The sequence below is a fragment of the Amborella trichopoda genome, chromosome 6, assembly GCF_054954075.1.
Source record: "Amborella trichopoda isolate Santa Cruz 75 chromosome 6, AtrichopodaSantaCruz75HAP2 v2.0, whole genome shotgun sequence".
NCBI lineage: Eukaryota > Viridiplantae > Streptophyta > Magnoliopsida > Amborellales > Amborellaceae > Amborella > Amborella trichopoda.
In genome coordinates, this window is record NC_142341.1 from 16,535,917 (window position 1) to 16,551,035 (window position 15,119).

At 36.5% G+C, this 15,119-nt stretch overlaps 1 non-coding gene across 1 annotated transcript in view; it reads right to left on the reverse strand.

Moving 5' to 3' along the window:
* Window positions 1-13,665: 13,665 nt before the first annotated feature.
* LOC18425975 (putative membrane metalloprotease ARASP2, chloroplastic) overlaps window positions 13,666-15,119 on the reverse strand; it is a 33,644-nt gene continuing 32,190 nt past the window's right edge. Inside the window, exon 6 of the transcript XR_016058567.1 lies at window positions 13,666-14,575. This is a non-coding gene — a transcript (putative membrane metalloprotease ARASP2, chloroplastic). The remainder of the gene's footprint in view (window positions 14,576-15,119) is intronic.

Consider the following 15,119-nt stretch of genomic DNA (forward strand, 5'->3'; position numbering starts at 1 on the left):
TTGCAGCCTTATCAAAATAAGTAAAGCCTCATGTAAAAACTCGCCTTCAAATCGATAATCTAGGCCTTGACCATCATAATTGTGGAAAGAATTACGATTTCGAACCCTAAAAGTAGTCTATAATCTAACAAATTTAAATTATGTAGACTGTCCATTTCACCCTAAAATAATTATTTACCGATCTGTATGATCAGTACCATCTTTTGGGGTTTAAAATTTTACAATCAGTGTTATAAATTGATTAGAGCCATCATGGATATTTCTGATTCCCCTGTTAGATTGACTAATACCCTAGTCTTGAGAACAATTGGCTGAACCTCCCCTTAACTAGGGTCAGATCTAGAACATGTTTGTCTAGAAAGCTCCTAATCGCAATTAAATTCCCGTAAGAATTACATTAGGTTTTGGAGCTAACATCTGACAACAGAAAATACTCTTAATACCAATTAATTCCAGCAAGAATTAAATCAGGTTTCGAAGGATAAATAGAGTGTCAAAAGATGTCCAGAATCTGGAGGCACGAGAAGTGCACGCTTTCTTCAAAGTGTTTAGCGCAACTAACTCCATTAAAATCCCAGATGCAAACGGTACTGACGAGAACACGCCTAGGATACAACCAAATTAGGACGCAATTCCTGAATTTCTGAGTTGTACGCTCAAAGATTCACTCAAAATCCCATGCTAAAGCACTGAGATGTTCTTAACCATCAACCACAAATGCTACTGTCAACTACGACCAACTGTTGTGAAGGCTTTACAAAAAGCCTTATAACCTCTCTCAATCCCTGAGCCACCAACCCAACGATGGAGCAGGTCGTCATGGTGAAAATGAATGTCGTCATCATGACATTCAACATAACGTATTGATAAAAATTTTTACATAACGTATTGATAAAATTTTTTACATAACGTATTGATAAAAAATTTATTATTGAGGGTACAATGGAACGAATGAACTTAGAGAGAGCGAGAGTAAAAAGATGCCTTTTTTTTTCTTTTTTGTTTTCTTTTTTTTTTTTTTTTTTTTTTTTTTTTTTTTTGGTTTTTTTTTTTTTTTTTTACCGAAGTTATCAATTTTTATTGCTGAAAATTAGACAAGAGTTACATCATTCAGAACAGAAATAGACACCAGCGAGATACCTCTTTTGGCTAAACCGTCAGCCACACCATTGGCTTCCCTGTACACGTGATAGTTGGATAACAAAAGTATCTCTTTCAGATTCATCACTTGACCCCAAATTGACCGAAGCATCCATGGAACTCTCTGTTCCTTCTTACACCAATTAATTATATTTAAGGAGTCGCCTTCCAGCATGATGGAGTTCCCCAGATTCCTGGACTTAATGAATAATAGTCCTCTTAGCAATAAAGTGAACTTAGCAAAATTGGCCGTAGGGTGTCCGATAGGTCCAGCATAGGCGAGAATGACTATACCAGCTCAATCTCTCACCACTCCTCCTATGCCTGCTTCGCTTGGATTACCAAGTGAACTACCATCAAAGTTTAACTTTAAGTACTCATGATAAGGAGGTATCCACAGGCCAACAGGCCTTGAATTAACCATATTGGAGAAAGCCAGATTTACTAAATTTAACCGAACATCAGTCTCTGTGATACCCCTACCTTCTTTAGTAACAGAAAGCCAACTCCACATGGAATGGAGTATACGATAGAGGATACATTGAAAGGAAAGTACAAGCCCTTCAAAGGTACGTCGGTTACACTCTCTCCAAATTTCCCAACATACAGCCCCTCTAATAATTTGCCACAACTTAAGACCCAGCTTTGGCAACGTGGGGAAGACCAATTGTGAAATGATACCCAGCATATCCTGAGGTAAGGCCACCATGAATCCTAGTACATTAAGAAAAAAATCCCAAAATTTCAAAGCAAATCAACAATGAATAAGAAGATGTGATACAGATTCACCATCTTCTTTGCACATCAAACAAACATTGGCCAATACCTAACCTCTCTTGATGAGGTTGTCAACCGTTAAAATCTTATTTTGCCTAGCCAACCATAAGAAGCATTGTACTTTGTGAGGTATTGGCCATTTCCACACTTGGGCAATCTAAGGCAGTGACCATCTGAGGCGATCATGGAACAAAAGAGAGTACATAGCTTTCACTAAAAGCAATCCATCTTGTTTGTACTCCCATATCATCTCATCCTCAACACTAAACAAAATCACTGCTTCTTGCAATTGCACCATCAGCGAAGTAAATTGCATCATAAAGCCTTCTTGGACTCTGTTATATAGAAACTGGATGGTCCAAACCACTTCCCCCTAGTAATTGGTAAGTGTCACTTATCAAGGCATTAGGATTACTCACTTTCGCAAACAAATCAAGGAAGGATAACTTCAAAGGGAAATTACCTAACCACTTTTGATGTCAAAAGGAGACATGCAATCCACATCCAACACATCATTGGATATCTCTATGAAGACATGCTTTACATAAATAGATATCTCTCCAAAAGGCCGACCGTGAAGCATTTCTTCTACACCCTCCAATCCAAATACTAAAACCATCTACACCATATTTAACAGTAAGGACCTTACACCAAAGTTGCTCTTTGAAAAACAAACTATGACACCACCATTTAGTTAATAATGCTTTATTCTTCAAGGACAATCTTCTAATGCCAAGCCCCCCCTCACTCTTAGGAGTACAGACCCTATCCCGTCTAAGCAAGTGATACTTTTTGTCCTCTCCAAAGGACCCCCATAAGAAATTATGCATCATCCTTTCAATTTTTTTTACCACACATAATGGTATTTTTAGGAGAGACATATGATAGATTGGTAAATTTGCCATGCAAGATTGCAACAATGTCATTCTTTCCCCAAGAGACAGATACTTAGGCTTCCATAAATCCAGTTTCACTTGGGTAAGCTGAATCACTCTATCCCAAACAGAGATGGGGAATCTTGTATCAGAAATCGGCAACCCCAAGTAAAGTATGGGAAAGCTATCCACTTTACAACCAAGGGTCCGTGCCAACTCCTCAGTCATCTCACTAGTACACCAAAGAAGGTTTTGAAATATTAACTTTAAGACCCATAGCTACTTCACAACACTTTAAAAATCTGCTAATATTTTGTGTATTTTCCTTTTTTGCCTCTACAAAAATCAAGGTGCCATCTGCGTATTGGAGATGAGAAATAATAGTTCCACTCTAACCAATAGGAAAGCCCAAGAAGATATCTCTATTCATCATATTAGTAAGTATAAAATTAAAGCACTTAGCATAGATTGCGAAAAGAAATTGCGATAAAGGATCCCCCTAACGAATACCCTAGTGGCTTTAAAGAATCTTTTGGGCAACCATCAATCAGCACCGAGAAGTATGCCTAGGATAAACAACCATAAATCCAGCTCCGCCATTTCACCCCAAACCCCATCCTATTCAACACCTCCAACAGAATACTCCACTCCACCCTTTCATAGGCTTTTTCCATATCCAATTTGAGCACAACATCAGGTTCTTCACTAACGAATCTTGAATGAATACATTCTTGAGCCACTAACACATTATCAGTTAGGAGCATAAAGGTTACTTGTGGTCCTGAAATTACAAATTGTAGAACATTCTTCAACCTTATCGCCAAAATCTTAGCAAGAATTTTATACAAGATTGTCAGCAGACTTATTGGCCTAATATCATAGAGCTCTACAATAACAGATTTTTTTGGAATAAGAGCAATAAAAGTCGAATTAATCCCCTTGAATAACTCCCCCCTTAAAAGAAAACTACGCACCATCCTTAAAAGCTCGCCAGATAGCATAAGCCAAAACCTATGAAAGAAACATAAAGGGAAACCGTCCGGCCTTGGTGCCTTATCACCCACTAGAGATATGACCGCAACCTTAAGTTACTCCATAGTTATATCCTCCTTCAGTTGACCAGCCAGATCCACAGGGATAATTTTAAATGGAATACGGTCCATCTTGGGAGCAAAGCACACTTCTGAGGTAAAGGTGTAACATAAATGTTCAATGACAACCCGATCTCGCCCCTTTTTATCATCTTATTCAATCCCCTGGATGGACAACCCAGTTATGTTGTTCTGTCTCCTACGAGCACTAGCAATAGAATGAAAAACTTAGTGTCCAGATCCCCTTCCTTAAGCCACTTGACACATGACCTCTGCCTCCAATAAATTTCCTCAGTCCTACAGAGGTCATTCAGGGAGTTAACTTTCTGGATTCTTGATAAAAAACATTTGCGCAGAAATCAAACTTTCACTTTGCATAGTCTGATCAATTTCCTGAATTTCCTCCACCACCCTATCAATTTTGGCACTTAACTGATACTTATTTTCTTTCTTCCACCCAATCAGCTTACGCGTCACATTAAGCAATTTTTGTGTAGCTGAAAATCTAACAAACCATAGATGATGGTATTTACCCAAGTTGCTCTAATAAGATCCCCAACCACCTCTTCGTCCAACCATCCTGATGCCATTCAAAACGGTTTTGGACCAGCCAAAGAGTTACTTGAGTTTAATGACAGCGGCATATGGTCAGAAGACAATCGAGGCTGAGCTTTCACCATAGCCAAAGGAAATAATTCCAAAAACTTATTAGAGACTAAAACCTTATCAATTTTAATCATGATTAGGTTTACAAAGCTATTATTTGACCATGTATATGATGCACCTAACAAAGGCATATCAACTAAACTATGATTCTCAATAAAATAATTGAAAAGTCACATGGTAGAATTAATACGCCCACCTAAGGAAGACTCCTCAAGCCACCTTATCAGATTAATAACACCCCCCAACACAAACAAGCAAATTAAAAGAAGATAGCATATCCGATAATTTAGAAAGAAAACCTTCATTTAGGGTCACACTTTTAAGTCCATAAACATTCAACAAAGCCCACGAAAAGTTGGGCATCGGACCTTTGAAAAGAACGTGAATCTATCTATCACCTTTCAGAACCTCAAAACTCTGTAGAATCTGGGGATTTCACAAGACCCATAACCCACTTGAAGCTCCAACAGAATTAATCCCATCAAAACAAGCAGAACCAGAACCCCAAACTTCCTTAGCCCCAATGACAAAAGGCCTGGGAAGCTTGGTTTCTTGCAAGATCGATATAACAGTATAGATAATCACCATTGATGACTATCTCATGGGTGGTGATTAATAATCACACCCTTATCATCATTTCTACATACCACCTCCACACTTTTAACAATATCACATATGTCCCTTAACCCTAATTTGTCAAAATCAATGAATCACTAGCATTCATTCTTTAATCACCAAATCATAACCTTTGATTTGAAGTTTGAAAAACGTAATCCACATGATGATGGCATGCCACTCCATCCACCCACTAAGTTGCTTGATTTGCCCTCCAATTAACTTAATGGAGTGTCATTATCAAGGGTAGAGTAAATTTGAAGCGCAATCAAGCCTCATGAAAAGTCATTACCATGGGGGACATTACATCACCATAAGCCATGGTGTGTCCCTCTTATATCCTTCATAATAATAAACCTCCCTTTCAAGTTCTTAAAAGATAAGCAAATCACAAATTTAGGAGAAAAAATAATTTAGGGAAATGAACAATCTCTATATTCTTATATGTGAACTCACACATGTTTCTATACTTATGCTTCACACATATGTCGTAAAATACATCACACTTATCCACATTATATCTTATATCCAAACAACGGTCCCATGTCAATTTTTAGGGTTTTCATGTCATGGCCATCGGGCAATGACGTGGATATGGCTGCCCTATAAGATGCATATGTAGAACACATTAGCCAATTGTTTGCCACACGTCACATGCGCAAATGTCATTAATTGGAATTAAGTATTTTTTTAAAACAATAAAATCCCCAAAAATCATTTACAATCATGATAATTAATTTTCATCATTTCTTGTCAAAACATTAAGACTTGCCATTCCTAATAACTCTGGGGTGGAAAAACCCAATTCCATAGGTGGTCCTGTTGTATGGTACTCCACTAAGCTAGACCTAGAAGCCTAATCCAATTTCTTAATTCAACCCAGCAAAACCTTATGCATCACAAACTTCGGTCCGGACAATAGTGGGCCTATCAAAGCTAACCAATAGTTGGATGGACTCCAAGGTTGTTCAGTAGATTACAAGTGCCTCCTAAAGATGTGCACACTTGTTGATGCGGGGGTCCTCTCACAGCACTTGTGCACAATTCTTATAGGCGGATCTTACCTTATTTAAACAACTTCACAAAATGCGATTATCTGTGCACGCACTGTGAGCAAGCTACACATGTCAAGGATTTGGGCTTATGTCCTCTTACGGTCCAGCTATACTCACACAAGGCTTATAAATAACACACATACACACACACAAATATAATATATACAGGAAGCGTCTACGCAACACCTATGGGCGAAAATGAACAATGTTTTCGTCCATAGGCTAATCATCGTACAAAAAACTTCGGTTGCGTATGTTTTTTGACTTCCATGAACTTAGCATGTCTGTGATGGTACCGTCACGAACATACTAGGTCTGTGGTGGTAAAACATTCAAGTGGATTGTAAGTCCGTTCAATAAACTGCCATAGACATAGCAAGTCTATGTGTGTGTGTGTGTGTGTGTGTGTGTGTGTGTATATATATATATATGAAAATTGTTTCATCTGAGTTGGACCGCATTTCTACTTTTGCGGTCCAGAAAGTGTAAAGCGTTCATCTTAAAGATGAATGCAAATAGGTGTTCCTTCTAAAAACAATAGAAACTAACAGTCCAAATATTTTCATACTAAAACTATTATTTCTAGTTTTAAAAATTTATTTATTTTTTCATATTCATGATCTCCATGTTGATATACATGTCCTTAAAAATTAAACTTAGAATCCATCTCAAAAATAAATTTATTAAGAGGCTTGCATTTCTACATATGCAGGCTTGGCCGCATAGAAACTAGGTCCATATATATATATATATATATATATGAAATTGTAGATATTAGCCCACTAGCTCATATGAACATATGAGCCAAATGGATTTGAGCCGATCTGATGGTCACGACCTCATTTCGTATTTTAATTTTAATTTTTTTCTAAAAATTCAAATAACTTGAAATTTTTAGGCGTGTGCTCTTCAAAAATAAGATAATATAATAACATTATTAAAAAAATAATTTATAATAAATAAATTGACCAAAATGCCCTTGAAAATCTTCTCGGTATTTTAGTCAATTTTTTTTTGAATTATTTGGATATACAGAAAAATATTAAAATTGAAACATGAAATGTAGTCGTGATAGTTAGATCATCCCGATTCAATCTGAGCCGTTGGGCTCTTATGGTCATATGAGCTCGTGAGCTAATCTCAGCATTTCATATATATATATATATATATATATATATATATATATATATATATAGGAAAAGGCTTCTGTGAGCCAATGGGCTCACAAGAAAAGAATAGCCTAATGGCCCAGATTGAATATGGGCCGATTTAACGATCACGGATACCTGATAGTGTTTGAATTTTAATTTTCTTTCTAAACGTCCAAATCACTTGAAATTTTAGAAGTGTGTTTATAAAAAATAGGTGAATATTCTGAATATATTAAAAAAATATTTTACATGAAAACAATAACCAAAATACCCCCATAAAATTTTGGGGGTATTTTGCTTATTTTTAGTTTTGCGGATTTTTTTTTATAATTTTATTAGGTACGACTTGATGAGAAGAACATTCACCAACAATTTCAAGTAATTTTGATTCATAGGAAAAACATTAAAATTCAAATACTCTTGGTCGTTAGATCGGTCCAGATTCAATATGGACCATTGGGCTTATACTATTCTGTGAGCTAGTGAGCTCACCCTAGCATCTTCATATATATATATATATATATATATATATATATATATATATATATATATATATATATATATGGAAAAGTTTATATAGAGTCGAGGCACTAAACAATCAAATTTGGGCTTACCTAAAAATTTTCATTAGAAGAGGCTGTTTTAATGCCCATATATCCTCAAATTAATCAGATCAATATTGAGATGTATTGATATGAGAAAAAAATAGATTTCAAGTTTTGAAAATAGAGTATTTTGTAACGCATTTTTGGACCATGAATTTTCAAGATTTTTAAGTTTTCATAGATCTCTCGATCTACACTATTTTTGAAGCTTTGAAATTTATAAATAAAGATGAAAATATATTTTAAGGCTATCAAAAAGATTTCCGGTATTGAAATCATTTTCTCGACACTATTTGAAGGTCAGCTCTAATTTGATTATTTAGAGCCTAGGCTCTATACACACTGCATATATATATATATATATATATATATATATATATATATATATATATATATATATATATATATATATACAGAAAGAGAGAGAGAGAAAAGATGAGATTAGTCCACTAGCTCATATGAACATATGAGCCCAACGTCTTAGATTGATTCTGGGCCGATCTGATGATCATGGATGTCTTGTAATGTTTAAATTTTAATTTTTTCTCTACAAATCGAAATCACTTTAAAGTTTAGGCATGTGTTCATCAAAAATAGATGAATCTTTGAAAAATATAAAAAAAATATTTTGCATGAAATAAATTGATTAAAAAACCCCTGAAATATTTCCGAGGGCATTTTGATCACTTGGTTTTTCACGAATAATTTTTTTATATTTTTATTAGGTGCTCTTGATGAGAAGAATGCCCACTTGAAATTTCAAGTGATTAGGATTAGTAGAAATATAAATAAAATTCAAGCACTATCGGACATCCATGATCGTCAGATCGGCCCAGATTCAATCTGAACTGTTGGGCTCTTATGTTCACATGAGCTAGTGGGTTAATCCCACCCTTTTCCATATATATATATATATATATATATATATATATATATATATATATATATATATATATATATATATATATATATATATATATATATATATATATATATATATATATACTGATATCTTTCACAAAAAGGGATCTATTGATCCCCAAGCTTTGCCTCACATGACATGAGGCGAATCTACTTCTACTGACCCTGACTATTGGAAAAATCCTAAAACCTCTCAATTCACAATATGCTCCAAGAACCTCAACTCTGTTCAACTACGTTTATTTTTTATAATTAGGATCTTAGTAAGCAAAGAGTCTAGTAGCCACTGATTACTCTCACTGTGACTTAGAAAACTGCTAGCATTACTTATAGGGCCTTGAAATGTCACATATCCAATATTCTTAGTGGTTTGTATGGTAATTTTTTTTTATTTCAAATTTCGTTTATTTTTATTATTTCTATTTAACAACAATCTTAATGGGGTTTTGAGTATACATTCTTGTTTCATGGGTAACCTCTACATAAACCCCATAGTTTGTAATGTTAAATTGCTTAGAAAAATTAGTGAAAAAGGGATGAAATGTTGGGTATTTGTGGCTATTAAAAGCCGTATGAGAGCATGTAATCAATATTTTGATATAGTGGAACAAAAATTCAGTGCGAGTATAGTCAAATTGGATCAAGAAAGGCAAATGCTATTTACCAAAACTTAGACTAAGCCTAACACGCTAGGTCAGTCGAGTTGGATAACCCTTAATTACCTGGGCATAGAGAACAATCGATGATGGTTTACATGGTTATCCATTGATGAGGTCGGCATTCCCTAGGATTGAGATCCATGGGAATGTTTGACCTTTGTGTGTGATGGTAAGTTTGTAGAGATGAGGGCCAATGCCTCATCTTTGAACTATCGCACGACATTTAGGTATGATAGTCATATTAGTAAAGAAAATCACGGTTGAGGTTGATACATGTACATGTGCGAAAGATAACCCCTATACACCCTAGAGTTGTAGTAGTACCAAGTTTGTATGACCTTCAACTTATCTCTATGAAAGATTATGTAATCATAGATTGGAATTGTATCCCTTCAACTATTGGCTAACTTTGGTAGGTCAATCATGAACCCCCTGCGATGGTCTATGGGTCATAAGAAATGATAAGTCAGTTTGATAAAGTGAGTGTGGATTATAGTCCATAGTAGAAGATGAAGTACTTCAATAATTTTATAATTCCTTGACCTAGTTAGAAGCGATTCCCATCAAAATTATGTAGAATTAATTATATTGATGTTAAAAGATTTTTAAATTGATAGTTTGATTTTTTAAAAGTCTTTAGATATTTTATTTGCTCAAAATAGATTTATAAATAGAGATATTTAAGGTTCAGTATTTTAAATATTCAGAGAGAAAAATAAAATACTTATATTTTTTGAAAAATAATTTTTATAATTTTATAATTCATATATATATATATAGGTGGCTAGCAATAGATGATTTTGTAAAGTGTGTGGGGCCCACTAGAGAGCCCCCACATGGCACTCTCCACTTAGAGGGGTTACCTTTCCATTTGTTGAGAGGCCATCTAAGGCACTCAATCTAATTGAAATATTTTGAAATATTTTGAGATTCAAGAACTTTGAATATTCAAAGATAGCATGTATCAGAGATTTATACAAGAGATAGAAAAGTGTGATATATTTTCTAGATTTTTATTACTTGATGGTATTAGGTTTAAGAACCTGAAAGATAAGGTTCTAGCACCTTCTTTTGAATCATGATAGCTGATCTAAGGATTGTATAGCTTCGATCTCTCACCCCCCACGTATTCCATGATTAATGGTCTATACCTAATCTCAATAAGGATGGTTAACCCGAAAAAACCCTAACCCTAGATAAAGTCTATAAATAGGGGGCTCATTCTTTATATTCAACACACCTCTCATCTCTCTCTTCTCTCTCTGGGTGGCACCCCACCCTCTCGCCTCTCTTTAGGATCTCTCTCCATCTCTCCCTTAGAATAATATTAAGTTAAAAAACTAAGGGGGCATGCCCTAGCCATATTAGATCCAAGAGAGGGGCACACCCCATACACTACGGCATTGAGGCATAGTTATTGTCAGACTGCTCCATTGCTCTCATATTTGTTCAAGGATTGTACCGTTGTAGCTTATGGTTTCTCATACTTCAAAGATCTGAGATAGGCCATTGATCCCGTGCGCCACTAAAAGAGGAGACCCAGAATGGGATGTGCAAATTCCAATTGTGGTAATCTTCTGACATTCTTCTTTGTGGTATGCACTCTTATGTTTTCATTCCTATAGTATTATGTAAGTTTTTCTTATAGAATAAAAAAAAATTTATTAGTGACCAGAAGTGAGAAGTTGTTTATTTATTTTATTTTGAGTTTATTTACTTGTAATTGAACTTTTGTAAGTGTTCTAGTCGATATAAAAGAGAAAAATTTAAAAGCGTATATACCCTGCTAGTTCACCTTGTCCAATATTTGTCAAACTTAATAGAGAGAAAGTGAGTGTTTTTTTTTTTTGCCTTGTGCTTTCTTGAATATATTCTATCCTCGAGAGAGGAGAGAGAAATTTTGTGCAAAGGAGAGACTACCCTTCTATCCTACTCCTTACCTAGACCATACGCCCCCTTCTACCATACTTCGTACTTGACCATACACTCCATTCTACCCTAATCCCTACGTATACCATACATCCCATTATACCTTACTCCCTACCTAGACACACCACTCTATTCTACTCCCTACCTAAACCGTACTCTACATTCTGCCCTACTCCCTTCCTAGACTACACCCTATTCTCAAATAAGGCTTTCGGCTTGTTAAACCAACTGGGTCCGTCTGGAGTAATTACCTTGAAATTTCTTATGAGGTACTTAGGTCGTGCACTTTGTTCCTTTCTTCCGTCCTACCACCAACCAAACCCACCTAGCCCAACGATCCTATCCTACCCCCAACAAGGCCCACAAAGCCTAACGAGCCTATCCCACCATAACAGAATCCACCTAGCCCAACAAGCCTAGCATAGCCCAACCAAACCCATCTAACCCCTCACGCACTCACCTATCTTGATCAAAGTCACCTAGCTTACCCCACACTAAACCCAAACCACATGAACCTAGTACCAACCCAACCAGGCCTATATTTGAACTTTTCTTTCCCAAACCAAATGACAAACGTAAGAGTACATCAGACCTGAACTGTAATGTGCATGCGATTCAAGCGAGGGAACCGAGCCGAGTAGAGAGCAAAGGGGGTGAGTCCAAACCCCGTCAATCGACAACCGGGGGGGTTTTCCTCTAGCACATCCAAGCGCTAGGATCCAAGAGGGCAATTCGCCTGGGTGCATCTGACCCTTTCAACCCAAAGTAAGCCTTGCCTCACTTTTATGTTTGTTGGTTTGTTTTGCACCGCGCCGCCCACCCTTATCCTCATGGGCACATGTTGGGGTCACCCATGTGCACACACACTCGCACGCGTGGGGGGCACGAACACACTTGGGAAAAACAAGGCTGACCAACATAAAAGTGCGATTTTTCCTTTCAGCTAAATTATTATGTTGCGGTGTGTATAGTACATTAACCTGGTGGACTATTCTATTTTCTTCACAATAATTAGTGAAGTAGACAGAACAATATTCACCACCTCTGTCACTTCTAAAAACATTAATTATATAATTCAATTGGTTTTCAACTGTTGTTTTATAAACCTTGAACTTCTCAAATACTTCATCTTTGTTCATAGTCAAATGCACATAAGTATATATTGAGAAATCATCTATAAAAGTGAGAATTTCTTCCCAGCACGAGTTTGTATGCTGCTCATATCACATACGTCACTATGTATCAATTCAAGTAACCTGGAACTCCTTTCTGAATTTGGAAAGGGTTTTCTTGTGATCTTTGACTGTTCATATATCTCACAAAATATTTTCTAAATTCACGCACTTTAGATATAGGACTAAAGTACTCAATTTTCTTTATGCATGACAATTAACATGGCCTAATCTACCATGCCATAAAAAATGGGATCGAGCATATACACAGAAAAAAACACACCCATTTTATTGTGAATATTGAGTTGGAAAATGCCTTCCGAGGTCTACACCATTCCTACAGAAACATCGTTTTTCGACAAGATAAACTTGTCGGACTCAAAAACAAGTTTGAAACCCCACTACCAAATTTCTCCAGACTTCAGGAACATGATACACATCCAAAAAGGTGAAGACTTTATTAGATATGAATTTAAATTCAACCGTCCCTTTACCAATAACTTTAGAGAAGGAAGAATTACCCATAAACGGGATAATGTCCTCCCCCACCATTTTGTTAGCCTTAAAAATGAACAAATGAACTTAGACAGAACGAGAGTAAAAAGGCTCTTGCCTTTTTCTTTGGTTCACTAAAATTTTTCTCTTTCATCTTGATGTCCTCTCTATAGCTTCTCTTCATCTCTCTCAAGATGGAGAATAACATCTCTCTCCTCTCTCTCTCTCTCAAGACTGAGCAAAATATCTCGCCTCTCTCTCACTCAAGACCAGCAAAAAGGTTTCTCTCCTCTCTCTCTGGAGACTAGCAAAATCTCTCTCTCCTCTCTCTCTCAAAAAAAAGAAACAAAAAAAAAAACCCACAGTGCGCTCAAGCCTTGTGGTGTCTCTCAAAAGCCCCAAATCTCAACATTGTCTCTCTCTCTCCTCTCTCTCACTCTTAAAAACCTACAGATCTCACAAGCCCTTATTGCGGTCTCTCTTAAAATCCCGAACTCTCTACGTTTATCTCTCTCTATTCTCTTTTTCTCAAAAATCCACATAGCATCTTCCGCTCAACTTTTTGGGGGATCTCTCTACCCCCTCTTGCCGCCTCTACAAGTAAAAGAGCCAATGACCTACCATCAAGAGCAAGTGAAGGAAGCAAATTTATTAACGCAAGATTAAGATTAAGATTAAGAATGGCTGCGAATTGATAGAGGCCATCAGTGCTTGATCTTGAGATCTCTACTCCTATAGCAATAATGGCTACAGGTCCTAAAACCTTGCTTGTTGATTGTGAAAAATTAAAAAAGATATGTTTCAAACTATCCAACACTTTCATAGAAAGAGCCCAAAACTCCTTGCTAGCATAGGCCGTAGCCTCAGTGACATTTCTGGGTTTCAGCTTCGAAACTCTAAAATTAGCAAACAATTGTACCCCAATCGTTCCATCTGAATTAAAATCTAGGGCGACCCCAATTTCTAAAATCTTATTTTCTCTCTCTACGTTTATCACGACGCTCCTACCAGAGCTTTTCCTTATCATATCAACAACTTGAAAAGCAGAGAAAGTGGATTTGTACAAAGAATTACCATTTACACTGAGAATTATATCCCGTGAGCATAATCCTTCAACAAATTCTGATATAACTAGTACCCTATCGATAATTGGTCTATTCTATAACAAATTCTCATCATCAACTGGGATATCACTCTCGGGATTATTGTCTGGAAAACCCACAAAACCACCTAGAGGAAAGGCCCTGATAGAGAACTTGACATTCTTCGCATTGAATTTTGCTAACACAGGACCGAAACCCACAGCAAATTTACTCACATGGATTCCTTGAAGATATGCAGCCAAGAAATGGCCACTCTCATGGACTATGATAATGGTTGCCAAGAACGCAACTGCTTCAAAAGCGGATTGGGGTTCCTCTAAGCTTTCAAGAGACAGGAAGAAGGAAGGGGATTTGAGAAGAGGGACACAAGAGAGAAAAAAAATACCCACAGAGCCCATCTCTCTCTCTCTCTCTCTCCCCGATATGAAAAGATCGGTGTTTAAAAGATCAGCCGACTAAATTGGGATCGGTCACTGGCCGATCTCGATCTAGCCTGATTCCAACGTCATGAATGCATGATTTTTATTTTCAACGTACTAATTGGACTAATTGGCACTAATCAGCCGATTAGTGCAAGAATCGAGAATTTGTTCTAAAATTCAGCCAATAAGGGCATTGCCATAGTGCAGAGTCTGCAAAGCTATCCTTACAATGATTTTTATATTTTTCTTAATGTTTTCTTTTCCCTATTCTTCTATTTCTCTACTTAAAACTTTATATATTATTACAAATTTTTTGTTTGCTAGCTATAGGGTTTGCCGCCTTGGGCGAGTAGACTCAGATGCACCACAGTTGGTTGGACACGACAGGGTGCAAAGTCCATAAGTCCCTCAACCTGGGGGATATAAAATTTATTTGTTGCTCA